We start from the raw sequence: 22,432 nt of genomic DNA on the forward strand, positions 1-22,432 counted from the left end.
CACTGTCTGATGAGCTTATTGCTGTGGCAGCGAGCGGTGAGGCCCGGTGGGAGCAGATCAGTAGAGCAAAATGGTGCTGGGAACTCACTGGCTGTGTTTGCGGGCTTTTTATTCTGACTTGTCGTGGTCTGGTGCTGAGGGAGAGAACCCTTTGCTGACGCACTGGGGATTTTCCTGGGGCATTTCTTTCACTTTGGCTTCATCCGGAAGAGGTCCAACCCTGTAAGGCAAAGGAAAGCTCAGGGAAGACTGTGCAAAACCCCACTCCTTGTGTGAATTGGGTGAAGCGTTGGAAGAGGATGCCCAGAGCGGTGGTGGAGTCTCCATCCCTGGAGGGGTTCAAAAAATGCGTAGATGTGGCACTTCAGGACATGGTTTAGTAGGCACGGTGGTGTTGAACTGATGGTCGGACTCGATGGTCTTGGAGGTCTTTTCCAACCCTAATGATTGTAGGATTTTAACGCACGGTGTGGCTGTACCCCCAAAAATGTTGTTGGTAAGAGAAAGGAAGCCTGTGAAAAACACCCAAACCCATAACAAGTGCATAAGCCCCGCGCTAAAAGGTGTCACTGCAACTGAGAAACCTTTCCGAGGACACTATTTGGCCCATCTAGTCTTGCTATTTTATTTCTCTGCTAATAAGAGAGATAGTAGTATGATAAATAGAAGTGTACACACCACTAGATATACTCTGTATATTGCAGTCTCTTGTGCTCTGCTTAACTTATGGCCACTGACCTCTCTCTCTGCGGCACTCGTGAACCAGGGTAGGGCTTAATGTGCCTCCTATGCAAATTATTTTTGTTAGTTCAGCATGTCTTTAATAATCAGTCTCCATAATTTGGTTTTCTCTATTCATTGATTGCCCCAAATATAATTTTGCAATGCAAAGATCCCCTAGTCATAACTACAAAAATGACAGGCGGTACTTTTTGTAATCTCCATATTTGATGCATGAAAGAAGGCTAAATTCCTGTTTGAATAAACAACATAATAAGGTTATTGAGAATAAGACCATTACTATATAAAATTATGTCTAAGTGGCAGATATAATTAACATTGGATTGTAATTACACTAATTACAAGTCACATTAAGATACTCCAGTAATGACAAAGTGAGCACCCTATAATTGAATGGAATAAGCAGAGAAACATGCTGCTCACACTAATTACCTAAATGAGCTAATATGTCTTCAGAGTGACAGTCGTGCTCAGTGTTATTACCCAGGCAAGACAATTTTGTAAGTTAAAAAAAATTCTAATTTCCTTCCTTCTCTTCAGGACCCGTTTCAAATCATCAGCAGCTTCAGAATTTCTCTGTTGAGCCAAAAATAGAGAGAGACCACAGTTTAGGCCTTTTCTAATTTTGTTCGGCAAAGTACAGTCCTCAGGGTTACTCTGTGATTTGAGTGTATTCCTGTTGCTTTAAAAGTAAAATTTCCCTTGCTCTGTGTTTATTGGTGGCTCCTTCGACAAAACCAATCCCCTGTGGTTTTTTTTTTTCCCCTTGTCTAAATTTGAAACAAACAAAATAATGTAACTTAAGCTCAGCGTGCTCTACAGCATAAAGCATCCTTATTTTGTTGGCTCCAGAGTAACAAATACGGCTTATAACAGTCTGGCTCCAGTTGTGCCCTTGAGAGTGGTAAAATTTGAATTATTCAAGGCAATTAGTGGGAGAATTGCAGTGGAACTCAAATTTCAGCTCAAGCTTCTAAGAATAAAAACTAATATAAGAATAGGAATTCTACATATTGTGGAAAAAATGCACATTACTTTTCTCTTTAAACACCTCCAGCTGTCTGGAGCTCTGAGTTGGGACGAAAAATAACATAACAGACACTTTAACCATCTAAAATAGTTTGCTAAGAATTAGTAAATAGAGCCAATGCACTTCATCAGATTGTCTGTACTTCAAATTTATCTGAAAGAAATATTATCGTTATTTTTACTGTGTGTATGGTGTGATTCTCGGGGACCCAGAGTACCAACAATTCCCATTCTTCTGGTGATAGCCAAAAATCTGAAGCATATGGTTTCTTAGCAGTATTTCTGACTGTTGTTGTTTATTTTTGTCTCGGGGCGTAGGAGGTTCACTCGCAGAGCAATTCAGTGTCAGTGCTTTGATGAACTCTCTTCCCGTCACCAGGAACACCATGAGTTTTTAGGAAGCATTTGAGAGAGTATGAGGAGGTAGTTGAGTGGGATGGCATCCTCAAATGGAAAGACACATCAAAGCTGCTTACGGAAAATATAATGTAGGGGTTTCTCGGAGACCCATCCTCCCCTGTAGAAAGTGGAGAGGAGAAAAAAGGTGGTGGATCCTTGGAAGCTAAGGTCAGGAAAATAAAAAGTGACAGGGAAATTCAGCAGTAGGTGGTTGAAATAAAGACGAAGTCATGGTGGACTTTGAGTTTAACAAGGACTAAGGGAGATTTGTGATGATCCTGTCCTTGGAAGGTGGTTCTTTAGCAGAGCTGAAGAAGACCAAGGGGAGGGAAGTGGAAAAAGGCAATCTGGAAGAGATTTAAGGGGAAGGGATACCAGGGAGAGGTGACAAAGCAGCTCCAGGGAACTGAGAAAAAAGGAGGAAAAAAAGGAGGAAAAAAAAGGAGAAAAAAAGAAGAAGGGGCAGTGGGAAGAGCATGGGTAGCATCAGGCATTTTTAAGATGACTGAGGCTAAATGCGTGTTTGTACCATAAGGGGAAAGAAGAGGAAAGCAGAGTGCTGAGAGCGTGTGCAAGGAAGAAAGAAGAAAAGGAGTGATCCTGAGGAGAGTTAGGATGAGGGCTCGAATGGGGCATAGCCGTTGAGGGAAGAGGAGTGTTGAAGGAGGAGAAGTAACCATATTTCTTTGTCTTGGCCTTAAAGAGACTATAGAGAATTTGTTCAGATACAGATTACTGTGTTCTGGACAGGGAAAATTTTGTTTGGCTCGCAAAGAATCACCAGTTGAATGGGCTCTTGAGCCATCCTTTAATGTTCTCTCAGGTTTGAAAAGGAAATAAAGGATAAAGCCTAGGTCTGCTTATAACCTTTCATCTGGAGTCTACCTGGGTCCTGTGTCGCCTTATTCCTGATCACACAGTTTCATTTAGGGACTTGGTCGACTGTATAGACTTGTAAATCCTTCCTTGTGAAAGATGGAAATGTTGAGGTTGACAGTGCTTTAGTGATCCTACGATAATGCCTGTGATAATGGATAAAAAAAAAAAGAAACAAAATAATATCTAAATTTATACTAGCGGTTAGGATGATTCATTAATCTGCAGGCATGATGCAGATATGTGTTTTGCAACTGTCTCACAACATGACATTGCTTATATTAATTAAATCCTTATTGGAACAAATAAATGAAAAATTGTTGCCAAAATTTATAAGTACATTTACAAAAAGACCTCCGATAACCAAAGTTTTCTTGATTGTAAGCATTACCCATAGAAAAGTTACCTGAGAATTTAAATTCCAGAGAAAATCATGATTTAAATTCGCAACACCATCAAATGCATAATTTTAACAGATTCTCAGCTCTTCTTAAACAGATGACTGTGTGTTTGCAACTGAATGTTTGATAAATGAAAAGAGACAAAATGTTCTACTTTTCAGCACATTTTTATCCACAGCTGGTGCACAGACTGAGACTCGAGTGTATGTTAGCTTTAGCCGTGATTTTTCAAGTTGAGGTTTACTATATTTAGCTCCACATATATTTAGATTTGATGGAAGTAAATTTCTTAACTTTGGAGAATGTTGCTGAGCTGGACTTTGTTCCAGCTGAAAAATATCAGCGGTGTTTCTTGATCCCACGTTTATGATGTTGAGAATTACTGGCTCCAGGGACCCAGTCGAACCCTGTGAGAGGATTTCATCGCTCCTAACGGCAGAGTGAAGCAATCGTGAGCTGCTCCTTCCTTTCCCAAATACGTACACAGAATCCTACACCCAGATACATCCTGTTGTAAACTCCGTGCTTTAATATATTTGTAACAGAAGGTACGTAACTGTTTATTAGCGTCATATAGTATTTTTTGAGACGTATCGTACACATTTGGGAAAAATAAAGATACCTGGGGACTTGCTTAAGCGTTTTTAATAATAGTTAATATGTTAGAAAGTATTTAACTTGGCAGAAACTTTCAGTATGTGTTTTTCTAAAAGCTGTTTTCCTAACAAGTACTGTAATAAAAAGGCAATTTCATATTCCCGTTCCTATTCAGTAGGTGTGACGCTGCTTCCACACCTGCCGAAACATTCCTTGAGTCATCACAGTAATGACAAACATGCTTAATTTCACATAATGTTTTCTATGTTCCCTATTAAACATATCCTTAACTTTTACAGAAATAATTGCTATATACATTCTGCTAATAACTTTCTACGTGATTGTGCAGAAGTTTTTCAATGTGCTGCTTGCTTTTCATTCTGTAGAATGGGATAAGATTGCATATCCTGAACTTTTACAGAAATAATTACTATATACTTTCTCTAATAACTTTCTCAGTGGCTGCGCAGAAGGTTTTCCATGTACTGCTTGCGTTTCCCTCTGTAGGATGGCGTACCATTGCATTTCTGGCTACTGATCGCGTTCTAATATTGGCATTGATATTGGTAGTTATTCTCAGTTTGCTAAATGCTGTGCTTGTTCTAACTTATGAAAATGTTAGGATAAAGCTGTTGAGTAAAAACATTATCTGGATGATTATAAAATAAACTGCTCAAAGCTCTCACAATACTAATGGAAATGCCAAATTTAATGTAGTTATTCAGAACAGCGGTACATTTGGATCGGCAAAGAACGTAGTTTAAAGCCACTCACGGTAAATAATGATCACTTTTAAAAAAAGAGTAATTTATTCCGGTTTGGTTATATCGATGTAAGTACAATACTGCTGGACTGAATAAGGAAAATGGAAAGGCTCTGTAGCACTTCACCTATAGCTATCCCTGCCAAACTCACTTAGTAAAGGTGTTAACATCACTCCGGGTTGTATCAGCATTTATGGGTCAGCCACCTTATGGTCAGAGTGGTATTATCCTGCTAACACATTGCTCCATTTTCTTAGCACCAAGGCGGGTATAGCGTACTGTGTCTGTAATGTGGCGTGAGTGCACCTTTTGTACTGTAAAAATGCAGAGAAATTTTCCATGGTCTGTGTATGTTCACAGAGGTGCTTTCACCCAGGCTTCTGCTCGCTCTTGCGGAGCAGCGTGTGGTCCGGTTCGTGCACTCATAGAATCATAGAACAGTTTGGGTTGGGAGGGACCTTAAAGATCATCCAGTTCCAACCCCCAGTGGAACACCTCCCACTGGCTCAGGGGCTCCAAGCCCCATCCAACCTGGCCTGGAACCCCTCCACGGATAGGGCAGCCACCACTGCTCTGGGCAACCTGTTCCAGGGCCTCACCACTCCTATGGTGAAGAAATTCCTCCTTATGTCCAGTCTAAATCTGCCCCTCTCCAGTTTATCCCCATTGCCCCTCGTCCTATCACCACAAACCTTTGTGAACAGCCCCTCCCCGGCTTTCTTGTAACTTGCTTTGCTGAAGAAGTGAATTAAGGCGCTGATGGCCACAGTCTGCTGCGGAGGAGACCTTCATCTGAACTACGTGTGGCAATGCAAATAATAACCATAGAATCATAGAATGCTTTGGGCTCAAAGGGACCTTAAAGATCATCTAGATCTTCTCAGTTTACTCTGTAATGAAATATCTTTGGCGAGTCGCTTTTTTCACATGATGCAAACATTTATGGCTTGTAAAGAATATGATATTCAATCAAGAATCAGACTTCTCTGGTTAGCGTGGAAAAAGCTAGACATGTGAGAATGAGAAACTGAGGAGATTGTATTTGCTTAAGTGAACACAAAGACTTTGATGATATGAAATGTCCTCCAAAGCCAGCTCAAATCCTAGCTTTAAGAAGCCCAGCTTTTGTTCAGACGTTTATTAGAGAAGGTGGTGATTCTAAAGCTCTGCGCGACGAAAAAAAATGTACAGAAACATTAGGTGTCTGCACTCAGCCGCTTTGCATTGCGACATATTAGTCCCTCTTTGGAGCTACCATGCCTGAAATTCTGTGTTTCTCAGCCAAAAACGAGTTTAATTTTGCCTTGCTGATGGATGTGTGCTCCTATGAGAAGAACAGATCTCCTGCCCTTTGAATTCCGTGCTCCCACAGCCTACCAGCCAGCGGGGTTATCCGTCATCGCTCCCCTCCGCCGGCACCAGATGTATTGAAAAGGAGAAAAAACATGAATTTTCTTATAGCCTGCTGAAGTGCAAAATGAGTTGATGTGCCTCCGTTCTTTCAGAGCCGGCGTGGCTCGTGATTTCTTTCAGAGGGACCTCTTTCAGCTTTTAGGGTAAGCAAAGAGGGTCTATCTGGTGATTTTACAGCTCACGGACTATAAGACAGAGTGAAGTGATGGCTTTTATAGTTCCGTGGTGTCGAAATCTGAAAACATTGAAAGACTTTTATTAGTGGAAAAGACTGATCAGGAAACAGGCCTATACTTGGAAACCAGGTGAAGAACAATTACTGGCCAGTTAATTGATGCATAGAGTATAAGTCAAATTTAGTCATTTTAAATTTTTACATTTTTTATAGAAATAAATGGATGATGAAAACATCACGTCTGATAACTGAAGCTTCCAGGAAGCAGTGACAGAATTAGTTCATTAAATACTTACACAACTTATTCAGATCTCTTTCAGGAGTTTGAAACATTTTTTTGCCAGGGCTGAAGTTGCTTCTTGCTAAGCTTAAATATAGGAGGTGGGCAGGAGTCCTACTACACCGATTCCTCTCATTCTGGAAGTACAGTTAATCCCTTCTCCCCATCCCTGGATGATCTTTAAGGTCCCTTCCAACCCAAACTATTCTGTGAATCTGTGATCACCATCCTGTACAATACTTGGTCTGATTAATGCAGTTTATTACTGCAGTTCATTTGTATAAATTGCCTCCTGTTTATTCTTATATAAATCAACTCGGAATAGAAATATTCCCAAAGTTCTTTGTCTTTTACAATGGAACATGTAATGCAGGACTGCTGCAATTTATAAAGCCTGAAACCTGCTGAAATGACTTCACATTTGCACCATATCTGTGTGTAATGAATTAGTGGAGGTAGTAACAGCAATTTGGAATGAAAGTATCGGCCTCGCCGAATCAAGAGATTAAAGGAGGTATATATGAGCTAAAAGCCCATGGCCAAACAGGAATTGTCACTTTTAGTTTTAATAAAACCAGTTCATTTACGGAAAACAGGAGGAAATCTGAGAGGAAAATGATCTTGCTTATTAGAAACAGTTATTAAAACTTTGATAATTAAAATTGAAACAAATGAGCTGAGAGGAATCGCGCTGTGGATGAGCACATAAATGAAAGGTCATTTCATGCTCAGAACATATGATTGTGCGAAGAGAACATAACTGTTACCAACAGTCAGACTTAGACTCAAGTTGATGGTTAGGGTTTGAGGTATTTCCTTACTTATCTTTTTCTGGTGAATAAGGTGTTTTTAAGGCTTGAAATGTGGCAAATCCTGTAGAAGGAAGTCTCTGAAGATCCCTGTTAGATTTGTTTTACCATAAAAAATTAAATAGTTCGCATATTTTGTACCAAAGCTGTAGGACTCCGGGACAGCACAAGGCGCTGGATTATCTGGCCTGATTTTATTGCATCTTTTCTTCATCTTCTTGAATCTTGGGCTGATTGAGGACTTCCTTTCTGGAAAGTTACTAGTAGAACATATATTTGAGCCGCGTGTTGTTTTTCAGTGACCCAAGGCAAAGACACATCCCAAGACTTACTTTTTTTTCTACTATTTCGTATTTCTATTCCTGCTCTTCTGAAATGAAGCCTGAAATTCTAGCAGTACGTTAATGCTACTTCTTGCCTATTGTTTTTTTTTTCCACTTGTCTCTTGGAGCAGAAGGATGATATTAAGTCGACGTAAAGCTTTTGCCAGACTGGAGCAAGCTCTGACTACTGGTCTGTATTACAGAGTCAGTTCAGGCATCGACTTGAGAAAATTATGTATACGGGTAACAGACACTGAGAGCCTAAGTCTACTTTCTGAAACCTGTTTAAATGGCTTTAGTAATAAACAGGTCAATATAGTCAAGTGTAGCACTTAAAGCCCGAACTGAGTGATTGCAGTTTTCTAGAACACTTTTATTTAAGGGCACACAAGGGTGATATGATGCGACTAAGATATTGCAGTCACTTAAGAAGTTTCTGAAGTAAATGTCTGCCTATTCCTGTGGCACAGTTGATGCCTGGTACTGGCTGTTTAGGTAGATTTAAAACTGAGCCGTACTTTTTTACTGGTGATGTTTCACAGGCAACTTTTTGTAGATAGCTGCTGCCTGCTCATGCGTTGCTGGTGCTGTAGCACAGATCAATATTCCGATGTTTCTGGCTAGTTTCTTCTCAATTCTTTAGATTCCTCTGTAGTGACGATTTAAAAACTTAATTTCTGCGAATTGCACCACCTCTGAGGCTCATGTCTGAAGAAATATGTTGGGATTCCATGCTAAATGCAGAAGTTGGATTTGTGTTACTAAGCTAGAAATAGCATTTTTTTAATTGATTTGGGCTCTAGCTGATATAATTTGTGATTGTATGCCGGGATCCTGGTCCATCAATACTCAAAAGGGTAGGTTTCCAAACCTAAAGTACTTTTGGGATATAGTCTGTCAAAGACTGCTCAATCAAAGTTATCCAACATCAGTCTAATGAAATGGGACAATAAGTTATGTCAGTGTCGAGTGAAACACTCAGTAGTTGTGATGCATAAAATGGGACAGGCAGCATCTTCCTCACTGCCATGTGATGTAGTTTCTTGTTTACCACCACAGCTGAAATGAGTAATCTTTGGGAATTGGAATGAATTTGTATAAGCACTTGCATTATCAGGAAATCTAAGCAGTTTTATTTGCCGGGCAACTACCATCTTCCTACTATCAACCTACAATAGGGTTTTGATGGACACTTGTGCTTTCTTAATCCACTCAGAATTCAAAAGTGTTCTTTTGTGCAATAATTTTATGGCAAAAGCGCCGTAATTTAATTTAGCATAATGTCTTTAAAACAATGATGTTTGTTTTTTAAATGAATATTTTATATGTTGTGTTTAATTAAAATAGAAGTCTGCTACTGATCTAGGAAACGGAAAACAGACTTGAGTTCGTATTTATGAAGTGTAACAATATTGGCAAGGAGCAACTTATCTTGTTTATGAGACATGCCTCCCATTACTGCTACAGATTGCAGACGTTCTATTGCTGAGCTTTACATGGTTTACAATTCAACAAATGTAGCGAAACTGTCATTATGAAAATAAGCCTATAAATGTAGGCTTGGAGGAGCTTGTTTTTAAGGATAGTATTTACAGATCAAAATGTGTTTCCGATAACTCTGTGTTCTGGGAGATTTCTTGCCTTTACATCCCTGTAAAGACAGAGGAACCCTGGGGAACACTCTTCCAAGTAAAAGAGGGAAGCAGGTGATTTTCTTGCTCTATTTTCAATATTCCGATGTTTCTGGCTAGTTTCGTCTCAATTCTTTAGATTCCTCTGTAGTGACAATTTAAAACTTAATTTCTGCGAATTACACCACCTCTGAGGCTCATGTCTGAAGAAATGTGTTGGGATTCCATGCTAAATCCAGAAGTTGGATTTGTGTTACTAAACTAGAAATAGCATTTTTTAATTGATTGGGGCTCTAGCTGATATAATTTGTGATCGTATGCCGGGATCCTGGTCCATCAATACTCAAAAGGGTAGGTTTCCAAACCTAAAGTATTTTTGGGATATAGTCTGCCAAATATTTCTTCCTAAGATCTCACCTAAATCTCCCCTCTTTCAGCTTAAAACCATTCCCCCTCATCCTATCCCAGCACTCCCTGATCCAGAGCCTCTTCACACCGTTCCTGGAGCCCCTTTCAGCACTGGAAGCTGCTCTAAGGTCTCCCCAGAGCCTTCTCTTCTCCGGGCTGAACAACCCCAACTCTCTCAGCCTGTCCTTACAGCAGAGGTGCTCCAGCCCTCGGATCATATTCATGGCACTGCTTTGGACTTGCTCTAACAGATTCGTGTCTTTCTTGTGCTGAGGACTCCAGATACCCTGCTTTAATTAATGAAAGCGCACCCAGGTCAAAGTACAACTCAAAACTTCAGTATTTTTCTTTAAAACATCTAAAGACATTAAATATCTCCTATCTCTAACCATTTAGTTGTATATCTTTCCAGGGTGCTCATTAGCATGGAGGATCTGTCGTATTATGAGCTGAACACTGCTGCAAGAAAAGGCAATTAATTAAAGCAGGATCCTTGTGCTGCCAGCAGATCTTCTCCATTTTTCATACAAGAAAAGGTGAGGTGAGCAGTGAAGTGGATGTGCCACGCTTGTACCGTGTGGCGTGGGAAGAACAGAGACTAAAATTCATCGCTTTCTCCTTCCAGGCAAGGTGCACAGTAAGTGCAAATGCAAATTCTTGATGTTTGCGACAAAACCGGTCAACTCACTCAGCTGTCGAGGTAGGAGTCATGAAAAAAAAATGTTGTTTTGTTTCTTCATATTTGCATTTATTCGACAGAGACAAAATAAGCAGAACAAAATAGAATATGTTCAAGCTACAACGTGGTACACCCCCTGAGCACTGTGGTGCAGGACTGTTTTGTGAGACCTCGTGCCTGTGTTCTCTGCTCCATCTCACCCTGAAAATGTTTCATGCTGCCAATTTTTTTTTTTTAAGGATTTTCAGACAACTCAAAATCCAGAGATTCATTATCCTCTGACTTACTCATTTTTCACATAACAATATTTTGACCAGTTTAATCATCTGCATGGAAAGTGTGGAAGTCTTGGCAGCTACTTGGCATACTAAGATAGATTCCCAGAAAGACCGGATATGCTTCTGAAGTGTTGGAGTAGAAATGGTGATATATAATTTGCTTATTAATCATCCAGGAGAACAGACAGAGTAATGTCATGTCTCTGCTCCTCACTTAGTTTTCTCCCTCTCCCCAAATTATTTCTTGTCTAAATACCTGAATCACTTAGGATAGAAATCTGTGCTTTGTTGTTTCATGTTTATTTGGCTCTGTGTCTTCTTTAAAAAAGCAAAATAAGATTCTTAAATATTGTCCCTAGTTATTTGATGATTTTGTGGTTTCTCATAAAGTACGTCTTCTAAATTTATATAATTTTACATCTGAACAGTGTAAGTCTTGAATGGGATAAGTATTCAACTGCTTTTTGGCTGCTATCCACTAGACTTGTTTTTTTCCTTGTTCCTTCAGAAAAGTAGTGAACTGTGCACTCAAGCAAGTTCTGTGAACTTTGTCTTCATTAGTCATTGTTACGTTGATTTTCTTTTGACATTTCATACCTTAAATTTACCATATTTTTGCTGAAATAAATAAGACCACTCCAGAGAGTTGGATTCTTCTTTGTGGTAAATCTATGAGATCTTGAGCTTGTATTAGACAAAGTCAAATGCCTTTTCTGTGTGAAATGGGAGGCGGTGTGAAATAACACAACATGTAGAGAGCTAGATATTATGTGTTCTCTGATGTCTACACAGACAGGCAAGTATCAGTGCCGAAAGTGATTATTCCAACATATTTCATATCCATATGTTTATTCCTTCTTTCCTACAAGATGGCAGCTTGCATGGAATGAAAAAAAAGTGTGCAGTCGGCTTAGATCCATTGCTGCCTAAAAGCAATAAGGTTCTTGAATAGGACTGAACTTAATATTGCCCTATATCAGAATTGAATGCGCTTCTGCTGTTCTCGTTATAGAAATTGTCTGTATTGAGTGAGCAGACGTAGAAGAAATGGCCAAAGCCGAACTCTGGAGTCGGGACAGACAGGTGGGTCGTTGCATCTAGCTGGAACATATAGAGGAAAAAAAGAGATGAGACTATTGCAATGACTGACAGCTGCTATGTTATTTCTGTCTTTCTAACTAGTTGCACACTGAACTAGATAGAAAAGTAGGAAGATTTGCAGTTCTGCGCTGAGATCTGTAGCCTCTCCTACTCTGACTCCTATTGGTGTTGGTGAATGCAAATGCCATGGAGCTATTAAGGATTTTATAACCATAGATGGGGCAAAGTTGGTTGGCTTTTGCAGGTGCGGCAGGCATTTAGTGATTACAGGGTTAATATGCATATTAGGTATCATTATGTAAGGATGTGAAAAATATACATCTGTAAATTTTGCTTATTGTGCTGTAAAATTTATTTTTTTTAATTTTACAGCAGGCTGTGGGATAACCTGTTGGTTCTACCATCACTGACTGACAGGTTATCCTATAACCTACTGATATAACACACGGTAGATAGGTTACAACGTAACCTACTGGAAAGAAGACTGAAGCCTTAATGCTCACTTAGGAATTTAATATGCCAGATGTTTACTTTTCAGTTGAGGACACACTTGAAATTTATGCATATTTGTATCTTATCTTATATATTGCAATTAATTGAAGCAGTTAGGCTTTATTCTTATTCCTTTAACTAGCAGATAAACTTTTGAAAGTCACTTTTGTAGGAATTAGAATCAAGCAGCAAATATCAATTCAATGAACTTTTCTTTTTTATTTTCATATTCAAAAAGTTATCTCAGTTATGGTACTGATACATCACACGCTTAATGCTCATTTATGACACTCCACCAATGCTTCAGATAAATAGTTTCCCCCAACGCTGACTCTTCTGGATAAACCCTTGCGAACCAGCAGGATATGGTCCTTTCAGGCTCCCCGACATCTCCCACGAAGCCGGTCTCTGCCAAAAGGCTGCATTTGATTCCGACTGGTTTTGATCCCCATCACTCTGACTCCCAATACCAAACAACAAAATTTTGACCGAAATAGAATGCGAAGTTTATTTAACAAACCTGTGCGAAAATGTAGGGGAAGTTTTGAAGCCCTTGTTTGCTGCAAGGTTTTACAAGAGAAAAAATTCATCCTGAGTTAATCTGTCAGAAGCTGCTGCTTTGCTTTTTTTCTGAGTATCTGTGCTCTGTTTGAGGGTGACTGATCCACCTTGCGATGTAATCCTGGATGCCTTCCCAGCAGCCAGCGAGAAAATATTACTTTGCAGTCCTGTAATTAGCTATGCCCTCCTCATTTCTTTAAGTGGAAATTTATAATTTATATTGATTTCCTATCCTGCTTTTGTGTGTTCTATTTTTAAGTTTGCCCTTTTTCTCTGTTTTCAAATGTTCCTGGAATTTTTCAGGGTTCACTGCAGATCACACAACAGAAAACAGCAATAATTATGGAAGCATTGTCTAAGCAGAGTGTGCTCAAATGCTGTATCTGTCACCTCCAGCATCTTTGGGCACATTATTTATTACCAGATCCAGGAACACAACACGGTGTCCAGGTACATCTTGGATCTGAAGCCCGTTAAGTTTGACAGTGGATGCTTTTTCTTCTAAAGTAGCTGCAATCTCAGCTATTGAGATTGGTGGCTCATAGCTAAAAAGGAGGTTGGAGTGGTTTCCTTCCCTTTCTTTATTTTCTCTGCTTGTGGTGCCTTTGCTATATATTTTCTCCCCGGCTTTATCCTGAGGCTTTTATCCTGATCCTTAGGGTGGATGAAGTGCTGAGGGACATGGTTTAGGGAGTGTTGGGAATGGTTGGACTCAATGATCCAGTGGGTCCTTTCCAACCTGGTGATTCTACGATGTCTCCATCCTCCCCAGTCCAGGCTGCTCCCCTCCTGCCTCGCCTCAGCCCCTGCTGACCCCGCAGCTCCACAGAGCGAACTCGCCAGCCACAAACCCCGTTTCCACTCTCTGTCCTCCAAAGGTGCCCCTGTCAGGGTGGATTTTTGTGCCATTAAAGGCATTGGAGAGACCTATTTTAATTTCAAGTCCCTCAACCCGTCTGAAGATGCCCTCCTTTTATGTTAACCGCTTCAGACGCAGGAGCAAGAAAGCTTTTACATAGAAAAGATTTAGAAGGAAGATCTCAGGGATGGTAAAGCCGTTGTGCTTCCCTGGCACAGCGAGTCACTTGTACTAGTTCAGCTCAGACTTCTGGCAGCTCGTTGAGCTGCGCAACGCCAGAGCTCCGTGTTACAGAGATGACTTCTGTTACGCTCCGTGCATAATTATTTACTAAAAGTGTTCTTTGTCTCGCTTTCCAAGCCAGGGGTGCCTCGTTACAATTCACTTTGCAGTCGTGCTGCTGTCTTTGTGGACATTTTAATACACACGGACAGCGGATAAATGCTTCAGACTTAGTTTTTTTCTTTTCATAATTTGATAACAGAAATGGTTACCTCGCCAAGCATTTGAACATAAAATTGCCTTCCAGTGTTGCAGGGAGAAAGTACTTATTGGGGAAAATTGCCTTGAAATGTCATTTCACAGGTTTGGAAAAATTAAATTTGGCTCTGATGGGCTGCCAGGAATGGTGCAAACGTGGGGTAATATTTCCATCTCATATGCAGATAATAATAATAATAAACAAACCCTCCCATTTTCTTCTGTCAGCAACACTTACAAGTGTGCTGAAGCTACTGTAACACACTATCATGCTTTCTAATGACTGTAATTCATCATGTGAAGCTATCAGCTTGAAAATAAATTATTGCTGCAAAGTGTGAAGATTGATAGCCATGGCTTCTTTATTGATTGCACTGGAAAAATGGAAAAAATGGGGGAAAAAAAAAGATTAATTTTTTTTTGGAGCTGATAGCACCATGATAACGGATTTGAAATCTGCCATTTTCTTTTTTTACAGTTCTGTATAATGTGGCTGCAACATAGAAAGATACAGAAAATATGGTGTTATGTTATCGTGCAAAAGCCAACTTCACATTATTTTTCTTTCCATATGTTTTTCAGTGCATTAAATATTTAAAACAGTGTCATCACTCTTCAAAAATGAATATACCTGTCAACTCACCCCTATTAGTCCTTTAAATCTCAGTCTTTCTCATCCTTTGAGGAGGCCTGGATTCCCTAACAGAAAAATCTTTTTGAAATACGAGGAAAGCTGATTCAACAAAGCATGTGAAAGTAAAGTGTGCCTTTTCCCCGAGATAAATCAGATGGCATCTGATTTTCTCATTTCTACTTACTTAGTTTGAGCTGAGTGAACCAGATTCCTGGTTCCTGAAGTTCGCAGTCCCTCTGCTGAGGTGAGAAGAAGCCTATCACAAAACTAAAGACTGTGGTACACGTCAGTGAAGCCTGAAATCAAACAAAAAGTGTGGGTAGAGGTGATAGTAACATTGGAGTGGATGCTACAAAGTGGCCTAACAGATCCATCAATTAATTTGATGCAGTGTAGGTCTCTTCTCGTCCTGATTTGGGAATGCCTGCGATCGCAACCGAGAAGATATTCCATAGTTCTGAGTCACAATTATTGTAGATCAGATAATGTACATTATATACATCTTTCTGGGTTCTGATTTCAGCAGCTTTATTTGGTTCTGAATTCGGTAGCCGTGGTTACAACCACTCAAAAGTAATCTCCGCTTCTGAAAAAAATATGACCTTAATGTCTTTTTTTGTGAAAGTAAGAAAGCACAAAGACATTTGCGAGTATCTGTATTTGTTAAATTCCAAATTGCCTTTCTAAAAATACAGTTATGAACTCCTTGGGAATTAGAGAGAAGAAATCTATTTCAGAAAGTACATTTGAAAGCAATTTTATGCTGAAATGAGCCCTAAAATTCTGGCCTTTTGTTCTTTGTCATGGAGGCGTAAGGAAAGAGAAGCCAGTGATCATCCTTGGGTTACAGTGATCAGAATAAAGATCATTTTCTGATCTTCCTTCTGCTGAGCTTTTACTGACTCTGATGGAACTCAGCATCTTTCTTCAGTTGCAGATTCAAGAACCAAACCGTGTTCTGTTAATAACTTTGAGGTATTACCATTAACAGAGGACTTGTTTGAGGCTGTTCCACCTCTAATGGCAAATTCAGATACGGCTTATAGTTTTTAAATCTTTTAATTCTTGCTTGCCTCAAATTTGGAAGAGATTAAATAACCTAAGAATAAGAAACAAAATCAGTGTCAGTGGCATAATAGCTATAATTTACTTTTTTTTAAACAAAACCCCCCTGCTTAATATTTTAGGGGTATTTTCCTATTAAAACATGGTTTGGGATTTGGAAAGAGTAGTCCAGAGCCATTTGTAGTGGTGAGATTTGTGTCACTTCCATGTTCTCCCTTATTCTGGCTTTAACACCAGGAAAGGTTTATTACAAAAATTTCATGCTTTTTTTCCAAGATCTTGGGTGACTGGATCCCAAGCTGTGAGCTATAAAAATACAACTATTCCAAATGTGAAGATGGAAGGATGGCGTGATTACTTTACTTTTGTCATGCCTTTAAGAAAATGCCGTTTTGATAAAATCTCCTTGGAAAAAAAAACCCAAAGCATTCTATTTCAGAAAGAAGAAAAACCTCTTTAGGGAAATTGATGATTTCTGCCCTTCCTTACTAACAGTGAGGAATTTTTCTGTGTTCCTTGTGCAGCTGTTTTCTTTGGTGATGGAGTATTTGAAGTCAGATTTCTATGGGGCATATTGTACAATACCTGGAAAAGTCACTCAATCAGTCTCATTGTCATGTTACCTAATTCTTTAAACTATTGTGAGAGTGTGAATGTATTCCTCTGGCGTGAATGTTTGATATAGTCATAGTAATTAGAAAAGTCAGTATTCTGAAGAGCCAACAGAGGTTAACGATATAGAAATTTCTTAATGGAGTGTTGTGTTCTGCATTGCTTGCTGTTATTCTTGGTCATAAACAAAAGAAGTCACGGTCCTACTAATTACTTGAAATATTTATATCAGTCACCATTTTTGCCACTTTGAAATCCCCATGTGTACAAATAATGCCAGCAATACTTAAGAATAAATCAGATTTCAAAGACATTCATGTTCATCTATTTGCTATCTTCACAGTCCCACAAAAGGACTTCAGCACATCTCATTTCTTATTTTACCTATTTTTGACAGCATACGGAATGTCCTGAAATCACAAATGGACTGATTCACTTTGTTTCCAGCTATATATTTCAAGGAAGTTGTTGTCTATAGGTGGTTTTACGCTTGAGTTACTGTTGTCAGCGAAATGTAATTTATTAATGATTTGACAAAAAAATTAAAAGCCATTAAATGAGAAGGCAGCATGTCGTGGGGTCAAGATCTCCAACACGGGACATCTATGATAACGTAGATGAGGAGTTTTATGATGGAAGCATACCTTCACTGGAGCCTTTCCTCCAGTACGGAATTCCATCCAAGGTGAGGGATATGGGGGAAGCACACAGTCTTTAGACATAGAGAAATGAATTAAAAAAATGCCACCCCGCAGGAAAACCTGGATAGGCTGGAAGAGTGGGCTGGCAAGAACTAGATAAAGTTGAACAAAGACAAATGTAAGGTCTTGCACCTGGGAAAATATAATCCAGAAGTGCAGCACAGGCTGGGATCTAACCGGCTGGGGTGGCTCTGTGGAAAGGGACATCCTTAGAGGTATTTAAAAGACAGGTGGATGAGGTACTTAAGGATATGGTTTAATGGCAGTTAGGAATGGTTGGACTCGATGATCTCAGCGGTCTTTTCCAACCTGGGGATTCTCTGACATGGAAGTCCTGGTGGACAATAAGCTCAATACAAGTGAACAGTGTGTGTGCTCCTGTGGCAAAGAAAGCCAACAGGATGCTGTGTTTCATCAACCAAGGGAATCACCAGCAGAGATAAAGGAGTTGTTGGCCCAGTCTACTCAGCACTTTTGAGTCCATGCCTGGAATACTGTATTCAGTTTTGGCCTCCACTATATAAAAAGCTATAGGCAGGCTGGAGAGAGCCCAGAAAAGGGCCACAAAAGGCGACCAACGGACTGGGAAGCCTGTCATGTGAAGAAAGGCTGAGAGAATTGAGTAAGAAGGCATAGGGGTGACTTAATCACCGTGTTCCAGTATTTAATGGGTGGCTATGAAGAAGATAGAGACTCCCTTTTTACAGAGTCACATGGGAAAGATGAGGGGTCATGGGTACAGGTTAACCCCTGAGAGATTCCACTCAGGCACCAGAGGACAATTTTTCACAATGAGAGCAATCACGCATTGGAACAAACTCCCCAGGGAAGGGATGGGTTCCCCAACACTGGATGCTTTTAAGATTCAGCTGGACAGGGTGCTGGGACATCTTGTCTTTTGCCAAGCAAGGTTGGAACAGGGATTGTTGAGGTCCCTTCCAACCTGGGATTCTGGGATTCTATGATTTTTTGCAAGTATACGTACATATATACATACATATAAATGCATGTACATACACACACTCCTGCCTCCCATGTATGTGTAGATATTGCTCTGGTGAGTTCCAAAAATATGTTAGTCAATAATAAATAAATCCAACATGTCCAGTCAAAGATTTGTTTTAAGCAGAAACTATAGCTCCCAGGACTTTGTTACATTTTAATTTTGATTTTGTACTACAAAGAGAAGCCTTTGTTTGCACTCAGGAAGAGCACCTGTGGAATCTTTAAACATTTTCAGGCATGTTTTAAAAGCTCATCCTTGTGGTAAAGATTTAATCTATCAAAGTGGTGTAAATAATGTAGACATAGCCTTAGGTGTCACTTCTTCCCCTCGCAGGTTAGAAAATAACAGAAGTATCGCTCTGCTGCATTTTAAAGTATTGCTGAGTTACAGCAGTGACAGAATCCTGTGCTGTCCTTGAATTATAGGTATCCTTGTATTACTGATTATTTATAAGGTCCAAAACCACATGCACAAACCACCAGGCTTCTGACCAAGATAAAACCATATATATACACGGGGAAATAGTGTCTTATTAGAAAACAAAACCCCTTTGCATATGTACCTGTAAAGGTTTTGCTTTTCAGGTAATTAGAAAAATTACCCAGCAGAGGTTAGTTGAGTTATGTTTGACAGGTGACATCCCACTTGATGAATGCCTTTTGAAACCTAAATCTCTCTAAGACAAAGCCACCTCAGTTTGGTGAGATTTAAGGGAAAAGAACTACATAAAACATACTTCAGTTATGCAGAATTCAAAAATATCGCTGTTTTGCCAAAAGTTTGTTTTCACAACAGACCCCGGCGGAACAGCCGCAGCTGTTGTAATGTATCCACACCAGAGTGAGTTCAGAGTTCATGTGGGGTCCTCCTGGGGTTTGCGAGGTCATTCATTAGAAGCAAAAATAACTCCAAACCCTTCCTTCCCCTTTTCATTAAATACCTCCCTTTTCGTATCACGTCTTGGAAGACATCTTTTGGTCCGGACATTGATGTATTGTGAATTCAGATTAATATAACAAGTGTAAAGTTAATTATTTCATGCAGTCCTGCGTGTCATACCATTTCTGTTCAGAAAGGTATTTTCTACTATGGACATCGTGACTGAGAAAGATGATAAATTATAGGTGAATGTTTTATAGGTGAATAAAATAAAGTATTTTATTGGTTGCAATGCATTCACAAACGAGGAGGTACGTCATGCGGTTTCCTATGTAGCTTATGCTCATAAAATGTGTCATTTCTTTCCCTCAAATAGGCATGTGTTAAAAGATAATTTTAAAATGTGAGTAAAGAAGTCATATTTGTCTGTTGCTGCTTCAAATGTCCTGAATTCCGTGAATATCATGCTTTGTGTGTTTGCCATGTCCATACATAAATGCATAACCAGAGCTCCCAGACTGGGAAATGAGTTTAAAAAGTGGGTTCAATGTGTGTTTTGGTTTGCTAGAAATCAGCGCTGGTTTGTAGGGATGCTTCGGGGGAGTTGAGGTGTCTGTTTGGGCTGTGTGACAGAGAAAAGAAGCCTTCAAAGGAGGGTGAGATGAAGGGGAGAAGTGTGCTTTGTCTGCGATGGGTGTTTGGGCACGTAGAGGGGACTGCTCCTGCCTTCTGAACTTGTATCGCTAGCCAAAACCAGATCAATGCGGGCGTAGTGCTGACACTTCCCCGCATATTTGAAGCGATTGCAAGTCTAGACTTAACAGACACCTTCTCATTCTTTAATTTAGCATTTCAAGATAACTAAGCCTGTGAAGGGGTGTTGCTGTCATGTCTTGTTTGCATCACCTTCCAAGCTGCTCCATTTGGTTTGGAGGGGCAGCTCTGGAGGATCTGCTAGAAGTGACGAGTGTCTCCAGGAGGAATTTCTGTGTCTCGTTCTGTAAAAGAGAGGTAGCCCACCTGCATTGCAGCAATCCTGAGGGCTGACCCTTGTTTCTAAAAGCTTAAAAGGTTCAAATGTGTAGTGACATTTCATAAAATACGGAGCTGAACCTTTTCTCGTTGTACACCTGTGTGATATTGCGCACAAGTGACGTTGATATCTGACCAGTGCAGTGTTAATGGTGCATCATTTGCAGTGTAGGGGTTTCCATGGCTGTGCTCTCAAAACCTGCGGGATGAAGATGTGACTAGGCAGAAAGCCATAAAGGAACAGTGAAACAAGCTGCTCTGCAACATAGCGTCACCATCCCTCATTCAACAGGTGCTTCTTTTTCTCTTCCAGAGTTTCAAATTAATTCCTTGAAAGCTTTCAGCCAGATCACCAGGGGTGTAGAAAGATGTACAAGGGAAAAGGGAAAAGTAAAAACAGTGGTTTTTCTGCTTCCAGAACTATGTATGAGAAAGAAAACAACTGTTCTGCAGCTTATTCGTCACATCTGTTGTTGAGGGACACGGCACAGCTGGAGACATGGGCAAATAGTGTGTGCATTACCTTCTGCCATGGGGTGTATCACTTCTCTGTATTGCTTCGTACGGTCTTGCATGATATGTTATGGAAGGCAAGACATTGGTTGGGAGGGAAATCTGGCTGGATGCACATGGGAGAGTCCTGTGTGGTGGGAAACAGCCTTGAGCATTCATGTGCATAATCACAGAATGTCTTGATGTGGAAGGGACCCACATGGACCATCGAGTCCAGCCCCTGTCTCTGCACAGGACACCTCAACGTTACTACCGTGTGTCTCAGGGCATTGTCTAAATGCTTCTTGAATGCTGTCAGGCTTGGTGGTGTGACTGCTTCCCTGGGAGCTGTTCTAGTGTTCCACCACCTTCTGGGTGAAGAACCTTTTCCTAATATCCAACCTAAACCTCCCCTGGCACATCTTCCTGCCACTCCCTCCGGGCTTATAATTTGTCAGTGCTCCTCCTCCTTCTCCCCTTGTGAGGAAGGTGTAGACTACAATGAGGTCTCCTCCAGTCTCCTCAGGGCTGAACTGACCCAAGTAATTTAGGTGCTCCTCATCCAGCTTCCCCTCTAAACCAAACTTTGTGGCCCTCCTCTGGACACTATCCAGTAGCTTTAGATCCTTTTTCTGTGCAAGTGGCTTAAATATATCACAGGCGCTGCTGCAATTGCAAGAGTTGGTCTTAACTCTGCCACCACCAAACGTAAGTCAGTAAGTATGAGCTAAGAAAAATCTGAAGTGAAGAACGATTGCTAAAAGATGTGGAATGATTAGAAATACCTCTAAGCATTATTGTAAAAGCTTGTGTGGTTTTGAGTGTTAAAGACATGGCAGTATGTAAACACAAAGTTTTAGATAAAAAAGAAGACAGATCGAAAGTAATTAAAGCATTTTAGCATAAAAGCATAAGGCCAGCAACAGATAAGTCTGAAGAACAGTTGATGCTTGAAGTCACGTTCAGCTCCGGTGGTACTCCTGGGGTGAAAAATACCCCGTTAGAGTGTAAGTATATAGAGGCTCTTTCTTTTAGCTCTTACGGATTTATCTAGTCATACAACCAGTGCATCTCATATTTGCTTGTGAACATTAATTTTAATGCGTCTCCTGGTTTTTACTGGTGGCAATGAGGTTGAAAAGTTCATGGGTTCCTGTGTTACCACACAACTTTTCTATAATGGAAGCCCATACGGGCTCCGGACTTTGCGTATATTTTAGCTATTGGCTCTGTAGAGAAGAAAAACTTTTATAACACTAGAAGGTAACCCCTGTTAAGCCTCCTGATTGCTGTAAACTTTTCTGATTCCTGAAAGTTTTCTGAGCTCTCCTTTGGTTTCATAAACAAAGGATTGAATTTTTAAGACGTAGGTATTAAAAAACTGTGGAGGGGGAAAAAAAATCACCTATAATTCTGTTTCAGGTACAAAAATTAATTAGCCAAAGAATTTCAATTTGACTACTGGCAAGTCATACGAAATTAGCTTTCCCGTGGGGAAAAGAAAAGTTCAATTAAAACAAAAGACCTGTGTGGAAGAGGTTCTGCAAAACTATTTCAAGTTTAGTTTTCATATCGTTGACAAATTAACAGAGACATTAAGATTTTGTTCGGGTCTGCATTTTAAGATACTCTTAACAATGGCAGTGTGCAAAAGATAAATAGAGGCAGTTCTGCATGACTTCTGATATAAAATCTAATAGGACAGAAAATTACTA

The 22,432-nt window shown here is 40.0% G+C and overlaps 1 long non-coding RNA gene across 3 annotated transcripts in view; it reads left to right on the forward strand.

Moving 5' to 3' along the window:
• LOC128852520 (uncharacterized) overlaps positions 1 to 11,886 on the forward strand; it is a 34,533-nt gene extending 22,647 nt beyond the window's left edge. For all 3 annotated transcript variants that reach the window (XR_008450402.1, XR_008450403.1, XR_008450404.1), the window contains 3 exons: positions 10,259 to 10,382; positions 10,472 to 10,546; positions 11,816 to 11,886. This is a non-coding gene — a long non-coding RNA (uncharacterized LOC128852520). The remainder of the gene's footprint in view (positions 1 to 10,258; positions 10,383 to 10,471; positions 10,547 to 11,815) is intronic.
• The last annotated feature ends 10,546 nt before the right edge of the window (positions 11,887 to 22,432 follow it).

Source organism: Cuculus canorus, chromosome 6, assembly GCF_017976375.1.
Source record: "Cuculus canorus isolate bCucCan1 chromosome 6, bCucCan1.pri, whole genome shotgun sequence".
Classification (NCBI taxonomy): domain Eukaryota; kingdom Metazoa; phylum Chordata; class Aves; order Cuculiformes; family Cuculidae; genus Cuculus; species Cuculus canorus.